Source organism: Lepus europaeus, chromosome 4 (assembly GCF_033115175.1).
Source record: "Lepus europaeus isolate LE1 chromosome 4, mLepTim1.pri, whole genome shotgun sequence".
NCBI classification, from domain to species: Eukaryota; Metazoa; Chordata; class Mammalia; order Lagomorpha; family Leporidae; genus Lepus; species Lepus europaeus.
In genome coordinates, this window is record NC_084830.1 from 37,877,491 (window position 1) to 37,893,821 (window position 16,331).

General features: G+C 39.0%; 1 protein-coding gene across 1 annotated transcript in view; it reads right to left on the minus strand.

The window, feature by feature from the left end:
- The window catches only part of ZFPM2 (zinc finger protein, FOG family member 2), a 510,399-nt gene that overhangs the window by 435,595 nt on the left and 58,473 nt on the right, over positions 1 to 16,331 (minus strand). The window lies entirely within an intron of this gene.

The following is a 16,331-nucleotide window of genomic DNA, read 5'->3' on the forward strand; positions in this document are numbered from 1 at the left end:
CAATATATCATGATGTTATTTTGAAGAAAGGACATAAGCAATTTTAGATATGTACACTTAATTAGTCAATGACCGAATGACCTTCCAGTAATTACAGAACACAGATCTATCCTCGCATATTTGACCACCAGTCTCTATGGAAAATTCTGGCTTTTCTGACACTATCCTTATCCCCCTGACCACTTCATCCTTTATATGAGTGCTTCCATGAAGATATGTCCTTGGTATTTTCATTGTATATCCTTTTCTTTGGTGATCCTCCAAGATTGTGAATACTGCTAAATTCTTGATATATGTTGATAGATTTCAAGCAGGAATTTCACACTCCAGATTCCAATATCCATCTGTTTATGAGAAATGACTAAGTATCCTACGATCACCTTATGCCTTCTTTTCCAATCTCTTGCCCTTCTTACATTTATTATTTCTTTTAAAAGCATCAGTGTGGTAAGTAGGCTAGGCAGAAAGGTCACAATAATCATGATTTTCCCTCCTACCATGCTCGAGTTCTCCCTCTCTCTCTCTTGCCCTCTCTCTCTCTCTCTCTCTCTCTCTGACACACACACACACACACACACACCTGTCACCAAATTTTTCACAATTTTTTAATGAACTCTCCTGCATGTCTACTCTACATTTATCATCCTCCTTAACATCTCCCTTCTAGATTGGTATATTGAATCAGTTATGATCCAACCAGGAAAGTGAATGAACTCTTGAGTACTTACTGTCAAGAGAAATTATCCCAGGGAACTGGGCATATGGGTGGTAGAACAGGACAAGTATAATCCAGACACGAGCATCAGCAGGATGATCTTCCCTGAGCTACAGAACTAAATCCAAGAGAAACATCTGCAAACAGCAGGAGCTCCTAAAGGCTCATCAAGCTGAAAGCAGAAATGATAAGAGGCGCCTGACAGAGAAGCTTTCCCCTCCTCTTTTCTGCCATTTTTTTTCCCCATCTTCACTCCCTTTCAAGACATATTCTCCAATGCGACCTCTATAAAAGGCAATTTCTCACATTTATCCCAGTGCTGAGAGCTCCTCAGCTGTTTTCTGCTGTCTGCATGTATTCGGAACTCACCTCTTTTTGAGCCCTATGCTCTGCTCTGCTTGTCCTTCCAGACATCATCAGTTCCCTTAGTGTTCTATTCCCCAACTACTAGGAATTCCCAAGGCGCACTAAAAACTGCAAGTTGACCAAGACTATACTGCAATCTCTCTATATATGTCAGGTTCCGTTCTGTGTCTTCTTTCCCCATTCCCTCCTCTTTCTTTTCTTCGCTCTCCCCTCCTGCACTCTCACTCCCATTCCCACGTCCTTTGCCATCTTTCTCTCCATTCCTTCCTTTTTTTATTCTTTTATCCTAATAGAATCTGTTGTTCCCTATGGAAACCTCTATGTCGCCTCTGACTGCACAGGGCTGCAATTCCGTGAGTGTGTGTGTGTGTGTGTACCCACTGGTGCTCTCAAATTATTTATAGGTTCACATTTTTCTAAGACTGGGGAATAAAAGCTTAAGAAATATTTTATAAGAATTCCTTATTGCAGAAGAAAAAAAACCTTAATGATAAAATATTTCTTATATTAGTTTTCCCAGGAGAATACAGATTCTCCTCTCGCCTCCTCTGACAATATTTAATCACAGTTGGAGTGGGATGGCTACTTTGGTCAGTGCTCATGCAGTTACAATCCCCTTTTGTCCTGCAATGCTTAAAGTAGTCTGTGATAATAATTTGCCTGACTGAATCCTTCCTCAATGTATACATAGATCAAAACATCACATTTACCCCATAAATATACACAATTACTTTTTTCTATTTTAAATAAAATATTAAGAGTATGTCAAAATTCAAACAAAAATGCATATTTCAGACTTAGAAAGTATAAAACAATATGACAGATATGAGTTGTCATAAATTCTATCTCTGTTTTTTTAAAAAAACTAGTGTTTGAAGACCTTTTATGAGTTACATCAATTTCTTGTTTTATTTGTTAAGTTCAGTAAACTCCCTAGAGCCCTCCTACCCCCACTTATTGTCATTCTTCTAAGCACCTACTAAAGACAAAATGTCCACTTGCATTATTTTATTTAATATTTACACTAACTACATGAATGTAGGTTACTGTTTTAGCTCTATTTTATAGATGAGGAAACAAGAGTGCAATGAAATTAAGTAACTCATCCAAGCTCATCTCATATGTCAACATTTCTTTGCAGTATGGCCCTCTGGCTCAAGAATGTAAAGGAAAGAATAGGAAACATAGATAGATGCCCTTCCTAGTTCAACCTCTCTGTCCTCTATGGGTGAAATGTGCCAATGAAGAGATGACTTTGCTGCTATAAAGTAATCATTGAGGTCCTTCTGTTGACAAATGAAGATCTAAGAGTGATGTAGTTTGGAAGCAAAGAAAAATAGTATTCACATGTATTTACAACCTGCTTTTCTCAGAGAGGATTTAAGGTGTTTCACTAAGATATGTACATTACCGTCAGATAAAGTAAATTAAAGTAAGTAAAAAGCAGAGTAGAGAAAGTTGAATAGAACACTACAGTGAGAGCCTACAATACATGTCATGAATTTATAGAGATTTGCAATTAGCAAGCTTGATGTTTGCCTCTAAATTACATGGCAGCCAATGAAAACAGAGAAATGAGATTAACTAGCTGATTTTCTAAAAAAATCAATTAAAGTAGTTGCTCGGGAGAAGCTAAAATATCCCTAGTACTGAAAATAGGGAAGTTATTAAAGGAAGGACACTTTGTAATACAATAAACAGCATCCTCAACAACCTGTCCTGACTACATGTAGAAATGAATGCCAAAGACCCCTCCAAAATAAGCATAATACATATGAAATACAGGCAAAACACTCAGTTGTTCTAGAAATATAGCTTTGTTTTTTATACCTTTTTGACAAAGGTTTAACATGATGGGTCTTCAAAAAGTTTGTGGAAATACATATTACAAAAATTATGCATAGATGTTAAAGATTTTTATACCAAAATACACATGCTTTAGTTCCTTCTTTCCATGAACTTTTTAAAGTAGCCTTGCATAGTCTGATGTAGTTTAGATTTTAACCCTGTCAATTACTGACTGAGTAATACTGGAATGGACACTGCTCTGGGCCTCACTTTTTTTTTTTTTTTTTTTTGGACAGGCAGAGTGGACAGAGAGAGAGAAAGGTCTTCCTTTTTGCCATTGGTTCACCCTCCAATGGATGCTGCGGCCGGCGCATCGCGCTGATCTGAAGCCAGGAGCCAGGTGCTTCTCCTGGTCTCCCATGCGGATGCAGGGCCCAAGGACTTGGGCCATCCTCCACTGCACTCCCGGGCCACAGCAGAGAGCTGGCCTGGAAGAGGGGCAATCAGGACAGAATCTGGCACCCCGACCGGGACTAGAACCCGGTGTGCCAGTGCTGCAGGCGGAGGATTAGCCTATTGAGCCGGCCCTGGGCCTCATTTTAATCAACAATAAAATAGAGGTAATAATAATAATTACCTCATGTGGTTGAGTGAGACTTTAATTAGTCAACACATATGAGTTTCTGACATGGTAAGAATTGTATCCCTTCTGCCACTATATTTAATATTGAATAAACTTATTTTTTCAAGTCCCAGCCTCACAGGTATCAGGCTTAATGAATTCCAGGTTCTGTTTAAATTGAAGGGAGCACAGGAGCATTTAGTGAACAGATAATGAGGAGGAAGACAAGAACAGCTGGCCTTCCATGTCATCTGTCCACCTTAACTTCCTTTTCCATTTCTTCTCTCTTCCAATTCAAAGCTTGTAGTCCAAACAGCTGAATGTCTGTCGCCAACTACTTGTACCCCTCAGGTATGTGGAGATCAGTTTGCTCCTCTTGCAGTGAGACTGAATTAAGAATAAGAAAGGCAGTGCAGCTCCCCAGGCCCATTAATCTCTCAGGTCCTGCCGACAGCCCAGGCAATACCTAGAAGTTGAATATGGGTCCCCTCTGGTGTCCTATATGAAACTACTGGGGGACTCTAGGGATAACCACCTCCTGTGGCAGAGAGGTAGCAGAAGGGATGATCTTCTTTCTTAAAGATCCTCATTTAATCACTCATCACTTCTCTTCTGCCTGGGGAATTATTTTATCTTGGGGGCAAAGTTGAGGGAAGGCTTGAATGTGTCATGACACTTCTTCACAAACTCATCTGTGTTACTGCCTTGGCTTTTATAATTCAACTGACAAGATCTGGCATCTTGCATTCTCTCTGTGGTCCCAAAGTGTGACGTCACCCAAAAAGCTAAGGCGTGGTAGCCTGACAGAGACTGGGGGTGTCAGGGCCTCAAGGTACGGGTGGAGTACCTTTTTTTTTTCCTGCCAAGGGTCATTTGGATATTTATAACATCATTTACAAGCCTTACAAAATTATCAACTTAAAAGATTAGCCTGCTATAGATTTTCTGAACTTTGAATTCCCAGCTTTGGTTACCTTAGCAGGTCTAGACCAGAGATTTCACATGGGTCTTCTCTGGCCCCTGGGCTGAATGATCCCCACCCCTGGTAGAGGGAGAAAGCTGGTTAGCATTTTCCAGTATATTGTATCACACAAAACTGCAGCATCTTTCCTCATTACACTTCAGTCAATACAATTCTTTTTAATTTTTTTTTTTTGACAGGCAGAGTTAGGGAGAGAGAGAGACAGAGAGAAAGGTCTTTCTTTTCCATTGGTTCACCCCCCAAATGGCCGCTATGGCCAGCGCTGCGCCGATCCGGAGCCAGGAGCCTAGTACTTCCTCCTGGTCTCCCATGTGGGTGCAGGGCCCAAGCACTTGGGCCATCCTCCACTGCCTTTCCGGGCCACAGTAGAGAGCTGGACTGGAAGAGGAGCAACCGAGACAGAACCGGTGCCCCACCGGGACTAGAACCCTGAGTGCCGGCGCTGCAGGCGGAGGATTAGCCTAGTGAGCCGCGGCGCTGGCCAGTCAATACAATTCTGTAGTTGTCCAGTATGACAAAGACTCAAATTGGAAGCCTTCTATTCTTCCTATTAACCTCTCAGCAGATTTCAAGAAGATAGAAAATGAACAGACTGAAGAGAAAAGCAATGTCATAATTATGAGGCTTTTTATTAGATAATATATTGGTACTTCAATATTTTTTCAAAATTTTGTATAGTAGGCATGACTCCTATCGCTGGCTGACCCAGCAGGAGCTCCAATGGCTTATTTCAATTTTCAATTCAAGTTATTTTTTAAAGCTGGAAACAAGTATCATATAACCAACCTAATCAGTAACACTTTATTGTCATGTTGTATACCAACAAATTCACAACAGGAAACTATGCAGTTACAAATCTGCAAGGACCAACAAAGATCTGAGACCTTAACATCTGTATTTATAGTGGCCCATTTTGCATGCTCTCCAGAGTTTTATCAAAAATGTCTTCTAGGGGCCAGTGCTGTGGCGCAGCGGGTTAACACCCTTGCCTGAGGCGGCAGCATCCCATATGGGCACCAGTTCTAGTCCTGGCTGCTCCACTTCCGATCCAGGTCTCTGCTATGGCCTGGGAAAGCAGTGGAAGATGGCTCAAGTCCTTGGGCCCCTGCAACCTCATGGGAGATCTACAGGAAGCTCCTGGCTCCTGGCTTCAGATCTGCGCAGCAACAGCCGTTGCAGCCAATTGGGGAGTGAACCACTGGATGAAAGACCTCTCTCTCTCTCTCTCTCTGCCTCTCCTCTCTGTGTAATTCTGACTTTCAAATAAATAAATAAATCTTTTAAAAAAAGTCTTCTACTGCAAACTTCAGAAGCATACAATGAATGTGTAAATTCCTTCACAAACAAGTGCTTATTCTTGTTTGTATCTCTAAAAGTATGTGGAAAAATACCTTTGAGAAAGCATATGTTAAGATGTTTGTTAATGGTGATGATTAGGGACATCATATATTGCTGACTGTATGGCCTGAAAGCCCTTCTCACTTTTTCTACCTTTTACAATCCTATCTGCTTTCAAAGCTCAGGCCAACTCCAACATGAGTCAAAATATCTTTCCAACGTCGTTTGCCTACCCTCAATTCTCTCTTTTGTAACCATCTATTTTCCTATCCATCAATACAGTCATGAACTAAATAAAGACATTTCAGCCAATGCTAGATCACATACACAACAGTGGTCCCATAAGAGTTTCATGGAAATGAAAAATTCCTATTGCCTAGTGATGTCACAGCTGCTGTGACATCATAGAATAATGCATTACTCTGACATTTGTTATGATGCTGGTGCAGACAAACCTACTGGGATGCCAGTCATATAAAAGTATACCACATAAAACTGTGGGTAGAAAATAAACAAATAATTATATAATAATAGTAATAGCAGTAACAAATGCTTTTACTGGTTTATCTATTTACTATGCTATCCTTTTATCATTATTTTAGAGTTCACTCCTGCTTATTTAATATAAAACAGTATGCCATGTTATGTCAGCAGCCTCATAATCCCATATTTACTGAGTCTCCTAATTGCTTGGAAAGGCTATGTGGAGGGATTGAGCTACACCACATACGTCTGTGTAAGGACACTCTATGATGTTCCCACAATGACAAAATTAACCTCATCTGGGCTTCTTAGAACATGCCACTGTCTGTAAATGAAGCAGACTATCCATTTAAATACTCATTTCTTCCTAATTATTTAATATGCTCCAATAAAATCTCTAACAAGATTTCCAGTCAGTTACTATATTATGCTCTTTTAATGTTCCACTCATTATCACCACCAAAGCTCAACAAAGATGAGACATAAACATTATCCATTATTATTTCCATCCAATACTCTTTGAAGCACCTTTATGACTAGATGTAAATGTTCCTTTGTTAGGTTTGAGGAAAACTACATGACTCCATGGTCCCAAGTTTTGACAAATAAGCTATGTCTACCTCTAAACTCCAAAAGTGAGCATCTCAGACATAATATCTCCAATGAAAATCAAAAATATCTTAAGCTATTCCCCAACTGCAGCCACTAATCCTGCCATTCTAGAAAACTTTTCTGTATCATCTTCATTTTCATTTCACATTTGAAATATGGTAGACACATACGTCAAGAGTATAGGCCATTATATTCTGAAGGGTAAATTGACATTTTTTATTTTATTTTTAAGGCTCTTTATGATGGAGGTAAATTTATAAAATTAGAATAATATTGAAAAAATGATTACTAAGAAACTGTTCAATAGTTTATTACTTTATAATTATCTATATTAAAAACACAATAAAAGATTTTATTAGAATATAGGAACAACTGTGTTTTGCAATCTACATTTTTGTACCATGTAAGACTGTCTAATGAATATTTAATGATTAGAAAAAGTTTTAGTACTCTCTAGAGTGCATTATGTAAGCAGAGAGATGATATAAGAAAATCAGTCTAGTGCCTCGCTAAAAATAATAAAATGATAATATTAACATGTCAACTATTTAAAATAGCAGGAGTAATAGATGAATTATGAAGTCTGTACTTACTCAAAATACAGCATTATAAAAATTCCCAAGAGTCTCTACATACCATATGAAAGGTCAGGAACAGCTGTTTAGAAAAATAAGTTTTGATGCTCGAATATATTCTTTGCAGCAAGTGTTTCCTTGGTGGTTTGAATTTATGGCAAACCTCTTTAACAGAAATGCTAGCAATCAACAAAAGGGACATTTGAAAATTCCATTCATATAATCTGTCATATTGATAGTTCAGTCCAAAAGTATTTCATGGCGGGGCCAGTGCTGTGGTATAGCTGGTAAAGCTGCCACCTGCAGGACCAGTATCCCAAATGGGTGCCAGTTCGAATCCCAGCTGCTCCACTACAGATCCAGCTGTCTGATACAGCCTGGGAAAGCAACAGAAGATGGCCCAAGTCATTAGACTAATGCACCCATGTGGGAGACCCAGAAGAAGCTCCTGGCTCCTTGCTTCGGATCAGCACAGCTCTGGCTATTGCAGCCACCTGGGGAGTGAACCAGCAGATGGAAGACCTCTCTCTCTCTCTCTCTCTCTCTCTCTCTCTCTCTCTCTGACTCTCTCTGACTCTCTGTAACTCTGGCTTTCAAATAAATGAATAAGTCTTAAAAATATGCATTGTAACAGTTACATGGTCCAAAAAGTCCACAATTATGCATGCATTTGAATCTTTAATTTTTCTCTAATTCAAATTTTCATTGCCTTCCAGGGGCTTTGTTCAGCAAAAATATTCAAATTTATATAAAAAGCAAAAACAACATTTAAATATGAATACATTCCTAAATCTTTAAGCTATTACTGTCAAATGACCTTCAGTGAAATATCTGGAACACAGCTGGTGTTATGCAAATGTAGATTTAGTGACTCACTAACACGGTAGAAATGAGGGTTCTCAATAAGACTGTTGGACATAACTTAGAGGACTTGCACTTGATCAGATGACTTAGAGAGTTCAAAAAAGCAGGACTTTTCTCTGAGTTCAATGCTGTCAAGAAACACAAGTAATTATGGGTATTTTAAAAATTCTTCTCCAGAAGACTAGAGGAACAAAGTAAAAGCTATGCTTGGTTAGTAAAGAGAAAAGCAACAGATTGGGAATATTTGCTCATTTTCTGGTCTGAAAATTGTTCATGTCTTTGCTTGAGCTCAAGTAAGAGTATGGAGAGGGCTCATTTCTGTCTAATCTGTCACAACCACTGAAAGTCCTTGTCTAATGCTGACTGTGAAATCCTTTGTTTAACACAATGCCAGCCTGTGCACAACAGGATGCATCTTGGCTATCAGTGACCGCCTTTACCTCTCTCACCAGGTGAAGAAGGTACACAAGGTAGGTGGAGTCATTATTCCGCATATTAAAAGAGTCCCATACAAAAACTTTGCTCTTCTTATGTTGTAGGCGGTAAACTGAGTCACATATTTTTGACATCACTCTAGGTGTTAGAAATACTAAATATTCACAATATATTCAATTTCAACTACCTTGCCTCCTCTTTCAACAAATAATTAATGGCTTGCAACTGCAGAAAATCCCTACCACAATCTTGAAGAGATGGACCAAAATTCAACCTCATTGTTACAAAGCTAATAAAAGAAGAATAGGGACTAGAAAGAAAATGAGAGGTATTCTACTGACAATATAACTGAATCCCTGGAAAACAGGAGCATTTCGTAAGAAATGTTTACTGTATGTGCAGTCACTGGTAGGTCTTACTAAAAATACAATACTGAATAAGGTCAAGTCCTCATCCTCAGTTCTTTTTCTGGCCCATGACAGGGTTATAGTTTTGTTTTCACATTCCTCATCTTATACAGAGAAATAAAATTACATCACTGTATCATGTAGTCAAAATATATATATATATATATAACACTGGCCTACACCATGTGTTTGTGGCCAGTTTTTGTCCTTATTATGGTCAATGTAATTTTTTTAATTAAATTTCAGCCATTGATTTACTGGTCCACTGGAAAATTTTTAAATATTTCCACGCAAATCCATAAGCATTTCACATAAACTCAAGAGGGCAGGGACTCTTAGTGGTATTTCCATTAAAAAAGAAAGTAATTTTTTTTCTTTTTAATGTTGTCAGTGTGAATTCAATTTGTTTTATTATTTGATACCATATGCTGACATAAGCTTTAAAATGAAGTTTAATAAACACACTGTAATAATAAAGAACAGTTAAATTACACCACAAAGGGAGGTACATTTAAGCCAGTGGTGAGGATGCCAGCCTCACATACTAAGAGTGCCTGGGTCCAAGTCCTGGCTCCGACTCCAGATTCTAGCTTCCTGCTAATGCAGAGAATCTAACCTACCCAGACTCTACCTCTCAAATACTTAAAATAGATACATAAAAATATTTAATTCATTAAGAATAAAGTGAGAGATTTTTGAAATTTTAATTCTATACATTCAATTTAAAAACTATTAACAAAGAGTCCATATTGTTACTTTCACAAGTAAATACTATTCTATGGACCTAACTATATAATTAGCTATCTATATCAATTACAGGTCTTACAACTTTTTATCTGTCTATCTACCTACCTACCTACCTATCCATCCATCCATCTACCCATCTACTCATCTTCCCTCTAAATGTATCCTTGTTAAAATTAAGCTTCTTGGAGCTTGCATTGTGCTGTAGTGGGTTGAAAAGCCCCCTGTGATGTTAGTGTCCTATACGGGCACTGCTTCAAGTCCTGGCTGCTCCACTTCCCATCCACTTCCCTGCTAAGGCACCTCGGAAAGCAGCAGAACAAGCCCAGGTGTGTGGGCCCCCACATCCATGTGGGAGAGTCAGATGAAACATCTGCCTCTTAGCTACAACCTAGCCCAGTCCTGGAAGTTGTGGCCATCTGGGGAATAGAAGCAGCAGATGAAAGATCTCTGTCTCTCCCTCTTTCTCTGTAATTTTGCATTTCAAAAATAAATAGATTTTTAAAAAATTAAGTTTTGTAAATAAACTTATTAAAACTGTCTTAGGTGCAATCCAAATATAGTGGCAGCATATTTCAGAAACAACAAATTTTCTTCTTCTTAATTTCATTTGTTTGTATTTATAGAGAACACCATTCTCCTCAAACCTAGAAACTCATATATTAAATAAAAGCCCCCCAACAGTTTTGGTTTCTATAATCATGGTGATCCTGTACTCCCACCATTAAAAATATAAATAGAGGCTGATGCCGTGGCTCACTTGGCTAATCCTCTGCCTGTGGCGCTGGCACCCCAGGTTCTAGTCCTGGATGGGACGCCAGATTCTGTCCCAGTTGCTCCTCTTCCAGTCCAGCTCTCTGCTGTGGCCCAGGAAGGCAGTGGAGGATGGCCTGCACCCGCATGGGAGACCAGGAAGAAGCACCTGGCTCCTGGCTTCAGATCAGTGCAGCATGCTGGCCACAGCGCACTGGCCATAGTGGCCATTTGGGAAGTAAACCAACAGAAGGAAGACCTTTCTCTCTGTCTCTCTCTCTCACTAACTCTGCCTGTCAAAAAAAATATATATATATATCTATATATAAATAGATACAGTCACACAATCTAGTCCTATTTTGTTATTTATTCATTCACTCACAAAATAAATATTTACTAAGTGTCCTCCAACAATTTGCAGGAAATTATATGGGGCAGAGTAATTAAAACAAAACAAAGCACAGTGTCTCATTTTAAGGAGTTTACAGTCTAGGAAGAGAGATTAAGACATGTACACAAATATTAAAAGAAAGCTTTAAATAGTCATTATCATTAGAGATAGGAGCAAAACCTTCTGAGAGTTCATACTAGGAAAGAGATTGCTCCAGGCTGGAAATACCACCAGAGTTTTTACAAAAAATGAGATATCATAACTATGCATTAAAGTATAAGATTACAGATAGAGACTCAGGACACCTACTCTGTTCCTTGGAGATCCAGGCTTCCTCTCTGTTCACCCCCAATTCTTCCTCACATTCATTTCCAAGGTGTTTTTGTTGATGTAGGCTTGTTCAGCTCCCCATTCCACTTTAGAGGCAGAACTCTTTTCACTTAACTTTCTTTTTTATTTTTATTTTTATTTTTTATTTTTTTGACAGGCAGAGTGGACAGTGAGAGAGAGACAGAGAGAAAGGTCTTCCTTTTGCCATTGGTTCACCCTCCAATGGCTGCCATGGCTGGCGCGCTGCGGCCGGCGCACTGCGCTGATCCGATGGCAGGAGCCAGGTGCTTCTCCTGGTCTCCCACGCGGGTGCAGGGCCCAAGCACTTGGGCCATCCTCCACTGCACTCCCTGGCCACAGCAGAGAGCTGGCCTGGAAGAGGGGCAACCAGGACAGAATCCGGTGCCCCGACTGGGACTAGAACCTGCTGTGCCGGCACCACAAGGCGGAGAATTAGCCTAGTGAGCCGCGGCGCCGGCCTGACTTAACTTTCTTAATTTCAACTATCATATCCAGTATCCAAGCATACAACAATACTTTTTAAATATAAAGGTATTATTTTGATAAACACTATGCATTGTGGCAAAAATTTGTATCCTATTTTATTTAAAATGTTTTTTAAAAAAATTTCATTTTCGTTTGATTTGAAAGGTAGACACAGAGAGACAGAGAGACAGATAAAAAGATGGAGAGGAATTTTCCATCTACTGGTTCACTCCCCAAATGTTTACAAAATCCAGGGCTGGGCCAGGCTCAAACCAGGAACCCAGAACTCAGTCAGGGTCTCCAACAAGGGTAGCAAGGAATCAAGTAATTTGAGACATCATGTGCTACCTTTCAACATGTGCATTAGCAGGAAGACAGATCTGAGGCAGAGGAGCTGGGACTCAAACCAGACACTCTGATACAGAATTCAAGTGTCTCAAGCAGCAAAGCAGGTGTCACAAGCAGCTACTTAACCATTACAATACAAGCCTATCCTTAACTTGTTTTTTACATCATCAGAGGAGTTATCATGATTCCCCCCAATTGCAAATCTGGTTAACACACTGTTTATGCAGTCATCCAAGGGTAACAAATGGACATCCAACATTCGCCAAGGTGTTCAGACTTCACTGAAATCTCACTGTAGTTAGAGGGAGACGTGCATAGTTGAAGTGCACCTGATAAATTATAGAAAAGATATCATCTGTTCATCATTAATTTTTCTACTCAATAAATGTCTTAGAGTACCTATTATATGCCAGGTACTCTTTCAGGATTCTTTTAGGACTGACAACACCTTGTTCTACTTGGGTTTACTCTTTAGCAGGATTGAAAATGAACAAAGAAAATAAGCCAATCAACAAATGAATGTATTAAAACACCACATACACAAACAAATGAAAATATAGTCATAAACCATACTGTGATTGTATGGAAGTAAGGAAATACACCGATATGACAGGGTGTTTATTTGGTAAAGAAGGAAGGACAATATTCCTGTTTGAATACATAGGAAAAGAAAAGACAACAAAGGGGCAGAACATTCAAGTGAGAGAGAACAGCCATACAACAGGATTGTATGTGGTCTGCGTGTGTGTACTCCATGTGGATGCAGTGCAGAGATAAGGAGAGATCATGGTGCAAGATGAGGGCAGAAAGATAATTAGGTAATTCCTAGGCCTAGACCTAGAATATAGATTTAATGCAAATTGCAGTGGGAAGCAACTGGCAAGTTTAAAACCTGTAACATCATGTGAATTACATGTTAAAAGAATATTTTGGCCACTTACACAGAATGGATTCTAAGAGTGAAAATTAGAAAGAGTACATTAAGCAGAGAGAATGATGAACCAGACTAAAGTAGAAAGAGATAGCTTGATTCAGAAAAGATTTTATAGGTAGGGTTGACAGGACTTATAAAAGATTGGATGTGAAAACAAGAATAATAAATGTACAGTCCTAGCTTTCTTACTTGACCCAACTGGTCTGTTACTGATATTGACCAAGGTGGAACCAACAGAGAACAGATTTGTGTGGTTAATGATCAAGAGTTGCTGTGAGGCACATTGAACTTGAGATGCTTGTTAGAGATTCATATGAAGCTCTTAATTAGATAGCTGGAAATAAAAGTTGAAGTTTCAGGGATAAGTCATACCATGTTATGAAGCTTTTCAATATACATATGCATTTAAAACTAGGGATCAAGTCTGAAGAGAGCATAGCCTGAGAAGAGAAGATCCAGGAGACAATCTTGGAGAACTTTAGTGCTTACATGTTTAGCAAAGAAATTAATCAAGGAAACTGAAAAAGGTGTCAATACAATAAGAAGAAAACTAGCAGAATGAGATGGTACCAAATTCAAGAGAAGTGCTTCAAAAAGAAGGGAAAAGAAGAGAGGTAAAGGGGCCAGCAATGGGACATAGCAGGTTAAGCTGCACCTGTGATGCCGATGTTCCATATGGGCACCAGTTCAAGAACCAGCTGCTTCACTTCTGATCCAGCTCCCTGATAATGTACCTGGAAAGTAGTGGAGGCTGGCCCAAGTGCTTAGGCCCTTGCACCCACATGGAAGAAGCTCCTGGCTCCTAGCTTTGGACCTGCCTAGCTCTGTCCATTGCAGCCACTTATGAATTGAACCAGTGGATGGAAGATTTTCTCTCTCTCTCTGTCTCTGTCTCTAACACTGGCTTTCAAATAAATAAAATAAACCTTAAAAAAATAGAGGCAATAATTTCAAGACATTTTGCAGTGAACAGGAGATAGAGAAATGGAAGTAGATATCAAATCCAAGGGGAATCTTGTTGTTAGATGATGAAAATTCTTTTCTTTTCCTTTGCTATTTTTTTAAAAAAAATATTAATATAGACACCTGCACTGTGGCATGGTAGGCTAAGCCTCTACCTGAAGCACTGGCAACCCTATGGGCACCAGTTGATGTCCCACTGTTCCTCTTCCAATCCAGTTCTCTGCTTATGGCCTGGGAAACTAATGGAAGATAACCCAAGTGCTTGGGCCCCTGCACCCACATAGGAGTTCCAGAGGAAGCTCCTGGATCCTGGCTTTGGATCAGATCAGCTCCAGTCATTGCAGCCATTTGGGAAGTGAACCAGCAGATGGAAGACCTTTCTCTCTGTCTACCCCTCTCTGTAACTCTACCTCTCAAATAAATAAATAAAAATAATTTAAAGATTCATTAATAAAAACAGAACAGATTTCACATATTTCAAAGGTATAATTCTAAGATGATAACAATACTTCCCTTCCTCCTCCCCCCATCCCTATCCTTCCTTCCTTTTTATTAATTTTTGCAAAAACCTAATTTCAATTCACTCTATAGTCACAGACTTAATGCAGCACCAACCATACATTCAACAAGTAAAAAGTAGAAAGATCAGTTCCACAGGAGTATAAACAAGGAATAAAAACAATAATCCAATCATAAGATCCTGTTTTACTCCAATACATATTTTTGTTGTATTCTATATTAACTTCCAGATATTAGAGAAAAAGATTCATCTTTTTGGGACAGCCTTTTTTTCATTAAGCATGATGGTTTCCATCTGCATCCATCTTGTTGCAAAAGATAGGATTTCATTCTTTTTAATGGCTTAGTGGTAGTCCATTGTGTATATATATATATATATAATTTCTTTACCCAGTCATCAGTTTTTAGACATCTGGTTTGACTCCATATCTTAGCTATTGTGAACTAAGGGGCAATAAACATGGGGATACAAATAATTCATTCATATGCTGATTGCATTTAGTTTGGGTAAATTCCCAGGAGTGGGATGGTTGGGTCATATGGTAGATCTATTCTCAGATTTCTAAGAAATCTCCATATTGTCTTCCACAATGGTTGTCCTAGTTTACATTTCCACCAGTATAAGAATGATCTTGTATTTTCAGAGAAATGCCTCAAGAAGAAAGAACAGATAAGCTCCAGCAAACATTGTCCCCAAATAAATGGATATATATCTGAATACTTAACTAAAATAGGAACAAAAATGAGAAAGTTTTATTGCTTTTGATCTGGACAAAGAAGTATCCAGATAGTAGTCTTGGGACACAGCCCTCACTTTACCTACAGAAGTTAAGAGATTTTGAACCAGAAAAAATTGGTATCATTACTCCCATAACCTGAACTACCATATAAAGAACACCATTGTCCATTTTAGGATGTTACTTACAATGAATTCTGATCCAGTTGTTAACAAGTTACCATTCTGGGTTGTTTCCCATTTCATGCCTACCCTTATTTTTTTAAAGATTTATTTATTTATTTGAATGTCAGAGTTACACACAGAGAGAAGGAGCGGCAGAGAGAGAGATAGATAGAGAGAGAGAGAGAGAGAGAGAGAGAGAGAGATCTTCCATCTATTGGTTCACCACCTAAATGGCAGCAACAGCTGGGCACCACACTGATCTGAAGCCAGGAGCCAGAGCTTCTTCCAGGTCTCCCACGTGGGTGAAGGGGCCCAAGGACTTGCACCATCTTCTACTGCTTTCTCAGGCCATAGCAGAGAGCAGGATTGGAAGTGGAGCAGCAGGGACTCAAATTGGCAACCATATGGGATGTCAGCACTGCAGGCGGTGGCTTTACTGGCCATGCCACAGAGCCAGCCCCCTCCCCCCCTTACATTCTTTTGTTCTTTTACTTACCCAGAACTTTGCTGTTCTTCCCTATTATTCAATATCTTACCCTTTATTTATTAAAAAAAAAATGTACACCTGTATCTTGATAAAAATTTCCCTGGGGTTGCTTAAAACTATCAATAAGTACCTCTGAACTCTTGAAAATTTTATTTACTAAACTATGTGTCTTTCATAAATAATTGTATAACTAAGTCATACTATAACACCTTTCTTAAAATTTATTATCTAAGACTAATTACTGTGTGTGGGTTTCTTGTGAGTTGTGGCCATATCCTACCATGTCTG